Raw genomic sequence first — 11,418 nt, forward strand, 5'->3', positions numbered from 1 at the left:
TACACCGGTAGTTCCCAGGGAGCTGGAGGACTACAGCTTTAGTTCTGTCTCTTCTTTGCTCTGACGTTCTTTAGAAATGAGGATGTGGGGGGTGCATTTCATTTTTTTTGAATGATGTTTATGGCAGCATTGTTCACAATAGCGATGATCTGGAAACAGCCCAAGTGTCTGTCAGTGGATGAATGGATTAAAAAGCTGTGGTGTGTGTGTGTGTGTGTGTGTGTGTGTGTGTGTGTGTATAATGGAATACTATGGGGGCATGAAAAAGAAGGAAATATTACCTTTTGCAACAACATGGATGGACCAGGAAACTATTATGTTAAGTGAAATAAGCCAAGCAGAGAAAGAAAAATATTATATGACCTCATTCCTTTGAGGAATCCAATGAACAATGTGAACTGAGGAACAGAATTGAGACAGAGGAGGGATCAAAGGGACCAGAGGAAAAGAGGACAGAGGGAAAGGGGATGATAGAGTGGGATAAACCTGAAGGGAAGCAGGCAGGGCACTATGGGGGGGGGGCAAGGGAGATGTTGAGGGGAATATGGGGGGATGCATTCTGGGTGACCCTAGAATCTATTTAAACACAATAAATTAAATTAAAAAAAGATTTAGAAATGAGGATGTGGTAGAACAATGGATCAAAGCCAAGGCAGTTGCCTCCAGCAGTTCTGTAAATCTTCTTCACCCTGTGATTCTCCTTGCTTTAATTCCACTAGATTCCTTGACCTTGTGGAGAAGTGGCTTGGCACAGTCCTGATCTTTCAATTCTGTAATTTAACCATGCTGTCAGATTCCCAGACTCCTCCTGCAGGTAATTGAACAAACAAACAAAAAAACACATTTTGTACCTTCTACTGTCCTGTAATTTTAAATGGTTGCATCTACAGAGTAGCTCAAAATATGTGATTTTTTTCTTTCTTCTTTTTATTACTTTTCTTTCTTGTTTGCTTTTTTCTTTTCTTTTCTTTTTTCTTTTTCTTTTCCTTTTATTTTCTTTTGTAATTTTACTATCTCATTCTCTTCTCTTAGAACATATAGCTTAGTGGAACTCCATCTTTTTTCTACACTTATGCATATGAAGAATGTGGCATATCCCTATCTTTATCATTGAATTACCATTTAATGATTCTAATTCCAAGTGTATGAGTTTCTCTCTGTGTGTTTGTGTGGCAGTTAAGTGAGAAAAATCTATGGATAGAAGGAAAATAACCTCTAAAATGTGTCTCTATCTCCGGGAGATGTGTATTGTTTGAAAAATTCAGCTCACCACAACCACTACTATGATTTTGATAAAACTTCATGGATTAGAATCACTAATTAGAAGCAATGGTAGAACTATGATGGAAAAGTTTTGCATTTCCAGAAGGGAGAATTCATGCTCAACCTCACAGTGTCCATAGCCACATTGTGACAGCTTTCTGAATGACACACAAATCACTTTCTGTCATGTGTGTCATTGTTCTTCACTGAAATTTGACTTCTGTTGACCCTTTCCAGTCTGTCTATTTGTATGTAAATCTAACTGTAAAAATAGAAAATTTGACTGGGTGTGCATTCAAGTGTTTCAAGTACACTGACAATTAAGAAGGCTTTGTCTGCTCATAACAGATGGAAATTCTGGGCAAGGTAAGATGAATGTTACCTGATCCACAAATTGGCAATTCAAACTTTAGCCAAAAAAGAAATAGAAAAAAACCTAAAAGGCATCATCACAAATATACTAGACTCTGGGAACCTTTTTTCTCTTCATCAAAAAAAAAAAAATTAAAAAAATAATAAATAAATAAATAAACAGAAGATTTAGTTAAGGCCTGAATCAGAATCTAAAAATGTTCTTATGCCAATAAAACCTATTTATAATTGTTGCACATAGACGGATAAATTGAAAAGCATCTGTTCATACTAGATGGTAGGCTCCTTTGGGGTAAGGACATTTTATTTATTTAATAGTTCATGTCAAATATTTAAGGAGTTTTGTAGTAGGCACTTTTCTAAGACTGAACACTTTCATCTGGATGTTGAAGTCTAATCGCTTGAGAAACACAATTATGCCAGTCACTTTAAAGCCTTTTCTTAACCACCATGTAAGTATGCACAGTGTTGTGTGGAGTACAATGACAGACACCAATTCTATGTTGAGATTGAGGAGTCAAGTCCTCCTGGAGAAGGACTCAACTGAAAGAGATCTGAAGGATAGTAGAAGATAGGTGAGTGAAGTATGCAAGGGGGAGAGATGAAGTGCAATTCAGGTAATTGTAACAGCAGAAGGAATATCAAATTTGGCATAGTAAAGGTAGAAGCCAGGGTGAGCCTGAGAGGGAACATAGAAGGGAGGGTTTTGTTCTTCATTCTGAAGCATAAAAATGATTTTTTTTTACAGGAAGTGGTACGCTCATATTTGAATTTTATCAGTACTCCATTTGCAGCAGTATCGATAATTCATAGGAGTGGAAAGACATAAAGAAGAGGAACGAGTGATACTTTATTATATATTTATATGGTTTGCATGTTGTGTCCCATCTAGTTTTTAAATCAGCCCAGATTATCTATTTTCTTATCAAAGCATTGTTATTAATAGTTTTATTAAAATAAGTCTGGATACTTGGTACATCTAGCACCAATATGGTATTATCTAGAAAAATGTGAGACCCATGAGTAGTAAAGAGCTTCACATTCATATGTGGTAAAATCTGAAAGTCAACCCATGTCTTTCTCCCCTATAGTTATGATTCAATGTAACAAACATTTTTCTTTCCAGAGCAGTACTCAGAGCCTTACTAATAAAACTGAAAGAAAAAAATGACCCAAACTAGTGCAGGCAGTGAGGACTCACTTTCTGTTGATAGTGGTGAAAAAAACATTGGTTGCCTCTTGGAGTAGCAGTAAGTATTACCAGTGGCCAGTGACTTGAATGGTGTGAGTCCCACAACTCAACAAACTTTGATGGAGTCAGTAGGGAATCTGCAAAGATAGTTGAGGAATATGTGGAATATGTTTAATAGATCCAGATTAAAGTTCAGTATTTGAATGTTGGAGTATCTCAATATGTGTGAAAAATCACATAATTCAAATAAGGGTTAAAAAACTCCTGGAGAATAGGGGAGAAAACCTATCTGTCTAGTGTAGGTCACTGTGGTTATAAGTTGTGAAAAGCTAAAACAACTATGTAAAATTAATTTCATCTTTATAGTCAATGCCAGGTTTCTTCTACAAATGAAATAAAATGCAAACATACAAACAAAAGGAATAAAATTATTTCCCTTTAAAAAGAACACTTTTAAGATAACTAACTACCTTAAGATGGTTATCAGGTTCTAACATCCTTTCATTATACAGTGATACCTTGAGATATGAATTTAATTTGTTCTCTAACCGAGCTCATAAGTCAGTCAACTCGTACATCAAACTGCCAATACTGGACCTGTGTGCCAATGTGCCAACTAGCAACAGCTTCCTGAATCACAACTCGTATCTTGGAATATTGCTTGAATCTCGAACTGAGTCACAGCTGAGTATCTTCAAAAATTTGTTTGTTGGTCTGTTTGTATCTCAAGGTACCACTGTATTTCTATAATCTTGTTGGAAAGACTTGAAAAGAAATAAGGAACACAGAATTTGGTGTCTTTCCACCCCGTTCTTGTTCAGTTTGTTATTTTTAATTCAAATTACATAGTCTCCTATCCCAAGATACAAGACTGAAAGAAGAAAACTATGAAATATTTTTTTTAATTTTTTTTTACTTTTTTATTAATTTTTAGAGAGGAGAGAGAATGAGAGAGAGAGAGAGAGAAGGAGGAGGGAGGAGCAGGAAGCATCAACTCCCATATGTGCCTTGACCAGGCAAGCCCAGGGTTTTGAACCGGCGACCTCAGCATTCCAGGTCAATGCTTTATCCACTGCGCCACCACAGGTCAGGCATCTATGAATAATTAATGAAAGAATATATATAGAAGTATATGTAAATACTTATGTATTGATATATGTATAATATTTATTATATTATAAATATTACATTCATTATCTATATTATTTCTACATTCCTATATATATTATATATCCACATACATAAGTTTTACAGGTCTAATTTCTATCAACACAAATATTACCTAAGTCTCTCCATTCATCACAAATAATACAATCTATATTTATTATAATAATGAGGTTCAATTCTCCAATATTTACTAAATGTATTTATATAGTAAAGGACCTTAAGTAATAGTTAATACATTAAAAAAAGTTAATAATGAATTTTAAATTTCTGAAATTCCTTCTGAATTATGTCCCTGATTAGTAATCTGGTTTTCCTTCTGATACACATATGGAAGACAGAGTAAATGGATGTTATTTCAGAAATATAGTGGTGGAATAAATGATATATGAGTGTTTCAGCTAGAAAAATGGGATAAGAGAGCAACTTTCTTTTGTGGCTATAGATCGGACTCCTGTCTCTCGGTAGGATTGTGACATGGAGGGTACACATTTTCTCAAAGGTGGTGAGAGGGCACGCTGTGGCCTTCTCTCATTTTTTGCAAGGCTACAATCTCAGAGGCCATGAGGAGGGAGAAATAGGTTGAAGGCAAAACTTAAGAAAAAGTAGCTGTTCTTTTTCTGTTTCAGGTGTTCTGGGAAGATAGACTTATTGAATGTATCCCCCACAGAGTACTCCCCATGAGAGTTGAACGATGTTTGAGCCACAGTGAGGCAGAAGGAAGGCCTGAGGGTCTCATCAGTCCCCATGTCACATGAGTGGCAGACAGACGTTCTTGTGTGCCCTGTGGAGGAATGTGTAAGATCCAACCTTTCTGTGTGGCAAGCTCACTAGGGATTTCAGAAAAGTAGGAGGGAAACTATGCTGTAACTGAAAGCTCCAGAGCAGAGCACTTGGGTCAGCCTCAGGGAATGCGTGAAGCTGGCAATAGCCATAGGTGAGATTCAGTGAGCTCTGTAAGAAAGCAGACAACAGATTGCAGCAGCCACCGATTTTACCCGCACATTGCCAAGAACAGTGTCTATCCAGCTTCTTGTTTGGGAACACTGGCCAGTATATAGTTCCCAAAACATGATTATGCAAACTTCTATATACAGACACCATCTTGGAGAGAATCCAGATGTAAGATTTGTATCTGAAATATATTTAACTAGCATGAATGACTAGATACATAAACTGATAGGAAAAACTATTTTGACATTCTGAGCTTATCAAATTGGACTACACTGTACGTTTTATTTGCACTGTGCTTGTGTGTCTGTGTATGCATGTTTAATACCACACTTTCCTGTAATGTAATTTGAAGAAAGGGGGTTCACGGAGAAGGTCAGGTCAATTATAAAAGAGTTAAGTAAGGAAGCTAAATGTATTTGCTCATCTGAGTACAATGTGGGTAAATTTGCAACCTTGTTATAGTTAACATTTAGAAATTCCAATTGGGATGACAAGTCTCAAACAATAACCTAAAACACTAAAGTCTGCCATGCCTGCTTTCTTTAACTTCTCTGCTAATCACCCCCCAAATTAAGGGATATTTGCCCTTCCAATTTTGAATTTGGGTCAAAAGAAAATCTTTCAAAGCATAATATTCTTATTCTTAGCCATATAATCAAAGTAGGTGTCTCAGGAAACACATTATCCATTATAATTTAGACTTAGTTTTAAAAAAATATCTCCTAAATATTGATTACCATATGCCAATTTCCATCCTTAGTGCTTTTTGTCTCATTATTGAAAAGGGATGTGCACTGAACAGATGGGAAACCAACGTTCCATGTGATTAGATGAATTGCCTACATTCATGTAGCTGGAAGTAAAAGACCTGGGTTTTGAATGCACAGGCCATGGCTTTCCCACCAGGCAGTACTGATGTCATCACACGCTCAAGAGCAGGAAAAGTACTTGAGACCTTGGGTAGCAGTTGAGAGGTGGTACATGGGTGAAGGCAGCAGAGTGTACCTGCTTACTGTGGGAAAATGGTTTAGGAGACAGACGTGGTGAACAATGAAGCTCTGGAAAAGAGAATTGTAAAAGCAAATGTAAACTGTGCCCATTACACACATTTATTAGAACTGCTTTACAATTTAATATCCATTAGGTAGCTAGCAAGGAGATATAAAACTAAAGCCATCTCACCCTTACCAAATTATTTATAGAGCATTGATGTTTAGATTATTGGTGTCCAGTCACTTCAACATGATGTTAAGAATGACTGCATGTTAACAAAGATTGCTATGGTATTTCAAGAAGCTATTACTTCCTGAGAAGTATAAACTCATACTAGAGATTTTCCTCCTGGGAAAGCCAATTAGCTGCTAAGAGAAATAGCTGTTATTTAGCTGTTAATTCCAAAGGATGAGTTTTTCAGTTTCTCTTGAGGCATGGGTTTCTATTTCTTCACCTGTTTCTGATTGCATATATGAACTTTTATTTAAAAAAAAATAGAATATGGATGACTCATACTTTATCAAGTGAAACACTAAAATACTTGAGAAGATAATAGATTAACATAACAATCTGCACGTAAAATGTCTTTCATTTGGAGAACATTAAAAAATCAAGAGATTAAAGATAATAAGGGGGGAAACAATGAAACTAACCAAAGGAACAACACATTCTTAAAACTTATTTAGAATTCAGTAAACTGGAAAATGAGAAAAAATGGTAAAGCAATCACGTGAATATAAAATAAAGCAGGCAGATAAGCTATTTATATGTGGCAAAGCTTGATGGAATCAAAATGGGAATTGACTTTTGATGTTCTAGCTGTTTAAAAATTAAATATGGTTTTAAAAATTGCTTGTCAATAAGTATCACACAAGAGCTGCTTTTCTTGTTTACAGTGCTTCATTTATAAATAACCCCTTAAAATTCAATAAATATTAACATAAAGGAAAGAATTCCAAATATCTTAATTTTTTTAAGTTGTCAGATAGTAAAACTAAATGTAAATGGTTATGTATACAATTCTTTAACTAAATGAATACACTTTTAGAATATTTGTATCCGCCCATTTGTGGAGTCTATGAGTGCAAAACTTATGGAAGACAAGTAAGAGGATAAGAATGGGGTTCATATTTGTAAGGCTGGTGGTTGTGATCATGCAGGTTCACATTGAATTAGGCAGACAGTAAAGGAACTGGAGCCAGAGGATGGTGGGCCATTCCATTTATTAGAGTCTCACAACACTGGACAAGCAAGCGGAAAGGGCAAACTGCTTCTCTCTCTCTCTCTCTCTCTCTCTCTCTCTTTCTCTCTCTCTATCTCTATCTCTCTCTCTCAGGACTCACAAACAAAACAGGCTGGGGTAAAAAAAAAACCTTCTCAAGCAAACAATAGCAAGCAATGACTCCTCCCAATGGTGCAGGCAATCTGCAATTCACAGTCTGCCACTCTGAGGGCAAGCACCTGCGGCCTTACATAGACTATACACATGTGGTACTGCCCCGTGCTCATGCACCAATCAGGCAAAGTCCAAGGCAAGCAAGCCTAACACACTCGTTTGCCCAACATTTCACCCCGTTAGGGTTGCTTGCTTCATAATCTACATGACAGGTATCTTCCACGATGGTCCCTGTGCGAGGAGTGAGGTACATTATATAAACAGACTGCAGCAACAGCACAAGTTATACAGTTACAATAATTACAAAGGTGCCCTTCACTATGTCTCCCTGAGCACTCTGCCCAAGGTGCTAACTGGAGGCCCATCTGTAGCCTCCTACACCACAGTAGGTGGGAGGGCCTGTATAGTCCAGGGTTGTGTCCATGGAAACCATAAAGTGTCCTTGGTGCATCTCTACAACTGGATGAAAGCTACCTTCTGGGCAGGAAGGCCTCCACAAGAGTTGCCCCCCAATCTGGGTCTCTCATGCTGTTCAAAAGTGGCATGTCCATGTGACAAGAGAATCAGTGCCCTCCTCTTGTTGCAGTCCAAGAGTCCATTACACCTCTCAATAATCAGTCCACAATAGACAGCTCAGCTGTCTGTACAAATCACCAAGGAAAAGGTTCATTACAGGCAACTAGGCATACAGCTCTTCATTAATGAACCACAATGCCTTCCATAAGCACTCTGTCCATTGCCTCAAGCCCCACCTAAATGCCTCAGTAAGCTTACAGGGCCTGGCAGGGTCAAACACATTCAAAGCCTGTGCTGCCTTGATAGTTTTTTATCTATTGCTACTGCTGCTTCAAAAACAAAAACAAACATACTTACCTGGCAAGGGAGATACCATGATCACGAAGGTGGTTTTCCCAGGGCGAGGCTTACCCATTGCTCTCCGGATGTGCTGACCCCTGCGATTTCCCCAAATGTGGGAAACTCGACTGCATAATTTGTGGTAGTGGGGGAAGAAAAAAAGAAGAAAAAAAAGGAAATAAAAGAAAAACAAACAAACAAAAAACCCACCTATTTTCTTCTAATACCTACACCTGCTGCACATTAGAAAGTGATCAGTGGATTGTCAATTTTACATAGAGTCTCAGGCGTTCCTGTCCATCCCTGTTAGGCAGGACTCTCAGCTTTCCCCCTCTTCCAACTGGAACAATGGGCCTTGGGGAGGATCTTCTGCTTCCACAACTGTCTCCACCATGTAAGTTTATAACTGTGCCACCCACTTTTTCAGTTGCTGGAACTTCTGTTCCAGCTCAAGCTGCCACCAAAACTTCAAAAAAACTTTATGAGACATGCCATCTAATTTCTCCCTATCTGCCCCAGCCACAGTCAAACCTACGCACATCTGTGTTTGGGAAACCTTTACAGACTCCTTTCCCTGTAAGGGGAAGAGGGGCTGCACGGGCAGCAGCCCTCACTGCTTTTATGATCCTGAGCTGCCCCAAGATCCTCCAAATCAGCTATCATCTGCGTAAGCATAACTGCATTGATGGACTACACCACATAGGGGCCCAAGATATCCACTAGTGACCCAAAAAGGGCTGACAGGGCACTGCAGAGAATAAAGTTCCTCATGCCTGCTGTATACACTTCTTCAAGTTGAAAGCAGCACTCTTCATACCTGGTTCCTGAAGGACCTTTACTAGCTCACTATAGCATTGCCACTGCTCCTGGCAAGTCCCCGGCATTCTGACAGACTGTATGAACGGTAGCCATCACCCGTTCTAATAGGGTATAGTGATCTGGGTTATCATGGCAATTTACAACCTGTCTCCCTGAGGGTAAGCACTGACAGCCTTACATTAACTATACACATGTGGTGCTGCCCTGTGTTCATGCACCAATCAGGCAAAGTACAATGCAAGCAAGCCTAACACACTTGTTACACACTTGTTTGCCCAACAATGTTATAATTTATTGATTATAAAATATACCTGTTAAGAAATATTGCACATTCCTAAGCATAGACACTTACTTAGAACTAATCTTATCATGATGTTGTTAGTTCTTCACTGATTCTTTTATTTTTCTAATTTTTTTGTATATAGGAGTCTGGATTAATATGGGGAAAGAACATCTGTTGGAAGGAGATACATAAATTCTTAGATCAGAATAGTATACTCAGAAGAGCAGAAATATATATGAAAGCAGAATTATAGAAAAAGTATTTTTGTGAATTTATAAATAAAAATGAAACTATCAAAATTGTGGAAAAACAGTTTTAAACTTCTAAAGCCATATTCTACAGAAAGTCTTTCATTTCCCTGAATTGAGAAGATTTTATACAGCATGACACATCATTTGCTTCCTAATATAGAGAATTCATATTCTCTCATTTACCTCAAAATGCTTCCCTTTTAATCCGTTCCCCTCGATCCAAACTCCACACAAACAATAGTGAAACATGTATTTTAATATTCCCTTTCTTGACATTATATTTTTTATCAATTGCTGTCAAATTAAAAACATGAAGATAAGCAAATAAAAATTTTCTGCTAAAAATATTAATAGGGTACTTCTTTTTTATAATATCTTCATGATGAATTCTCTGGTTCAGCAATTTGTTTTTTAAGTATTATTTTTTAGAATGCAATATTTTCCATTTAATTTTATATTTACATGCATGATTCTGTACTGAGAAAAAAATTATCTAAATATCTATAGAATATTCATTTTCCCAAACTGATGCTGTGATAATAATTTTATCAGTTAATTAATTATAATACATTTATTCCAAAAAATACATTATTTTCCATTCATTCTGAGGCCATGCTTCTTTTATGTGATCGCACTTAGTTAGAAATAATAGAATACTAGAACTAAAAGAATGTTTCATTAATTCAGGTAAAGTGATCAAAACACTAATTCAGTATTTTGATACGATCAGTTTTTAGTTTTAAACTTAAGACATTTTCCATTTACTCATTTAAAAAAAAAATCCCACAGGTTATTTAGCAATGGCTCATTTCTAGGAAGTCACTAATATTTTTTCTATATAGTTTTTGAAGAAAAATAAAGCTTCCATTTTTTTTTAGTTAAATTAAAAAAAAATATTTTTCCAAGGAAAAACACTTATGCTAATATAAAAATACCAGAAAATTCTAATTCATATATAAAGAATAAAATAATATATTCAATTAAATATACTTTGCTAGACTAGAAAAATTGCAACAAAAATTTATCTTTAAATCAATTCAGGAATAACTATTGCCAGCAGGAACCAGTATTTCAATGACTATATTTTATAAATGCAACACTGAATTCTATGACCTTCTCAGTCTAAAAGCCAGCCCCTCTATTATTTCAGATTTGGACTGAATATTGCCATGCCATACAGGCAGAACTGTTGCATTTAGTCTTCAGTCTTTATGGAGATATTTCTAATTATTTTGAAGAAATTTATCTACTCCTAACTACTTTCACTGTAGCCATTTCAATTCCAGGTGAATTCATTTTGAAATGTTTGTGTTCAAGTTTGCTGAAGAGCTGAGCAGTTGAAAGGAGACAGTATAATACCAATATTCTCAAATAGACTTTTTTAACATATCTTATTATAATATGTATAAGGCTTCCAAAAATATACAACACAATCTTTATCCATGGTTTCTGTTCCATGAAAATAAAAAAGCAGAAGGAATCATTTTTCTGTCACCCAAAAAATAAAATAGTTGGGTTAAGTAGATAAAATATTCTTCTCGGAATAATAGGAAAAAGTTAAAAGTGACATTTAACATCTTTGCTCTAATAATCACCTGGCAATACAAGTAACTTAAAGTTTTAGAAGCCAAAGGTTTTAAAAATTAAACAAGCATCTTAAATAGAGCTGTGAATAGTCTCAGGGTTAAAGAATCTTTTAAAAGTTTCTAGTAAAAGTACTCATATGATGTTTGAATTTCTTCTACCAGATCCCCACTAAGTGATTGCATGGTCAGTCTGAAAACGTCCAGTGACAGAGAACTCATCATTTTTTGAGGAAGCCCATCTCATTATTACTGTGGCAAGGTTCATCTTTATAAGCCAAAATTTATTTTCC

General features: G+C 36.3%; 1 pseudogene; it reads left to right on the top strand.

Annotated features, from left to right (window-relative positions):
• The first annotated feature begins 8,199 nt into the window (after positions 1 to 8,199).
• Positions 8,200 to 8,343, top strand: LOC136390015 (U1 spliceosomal RNA; annotated as a pseudogene).
• Positions 8,344 to 11,418: the final 3,075 nt, after the last annotated feature.

The sequence above is a fragment of the Saccopteryx leptura genome, chromosome 1 (assembly GCF_036850995.1).
Source record: "Saccopteryx leptura isolate mSacLep1 chromosome 1, mSacLep1_pri_phased_curated, whole genome shotgun sequence".
NCBI lineage: Eukaryota > Metazoa > Chordata > Mammalia > Chiroptera > Emballonuridae > Saccopteryx > Saccopteryx leptura.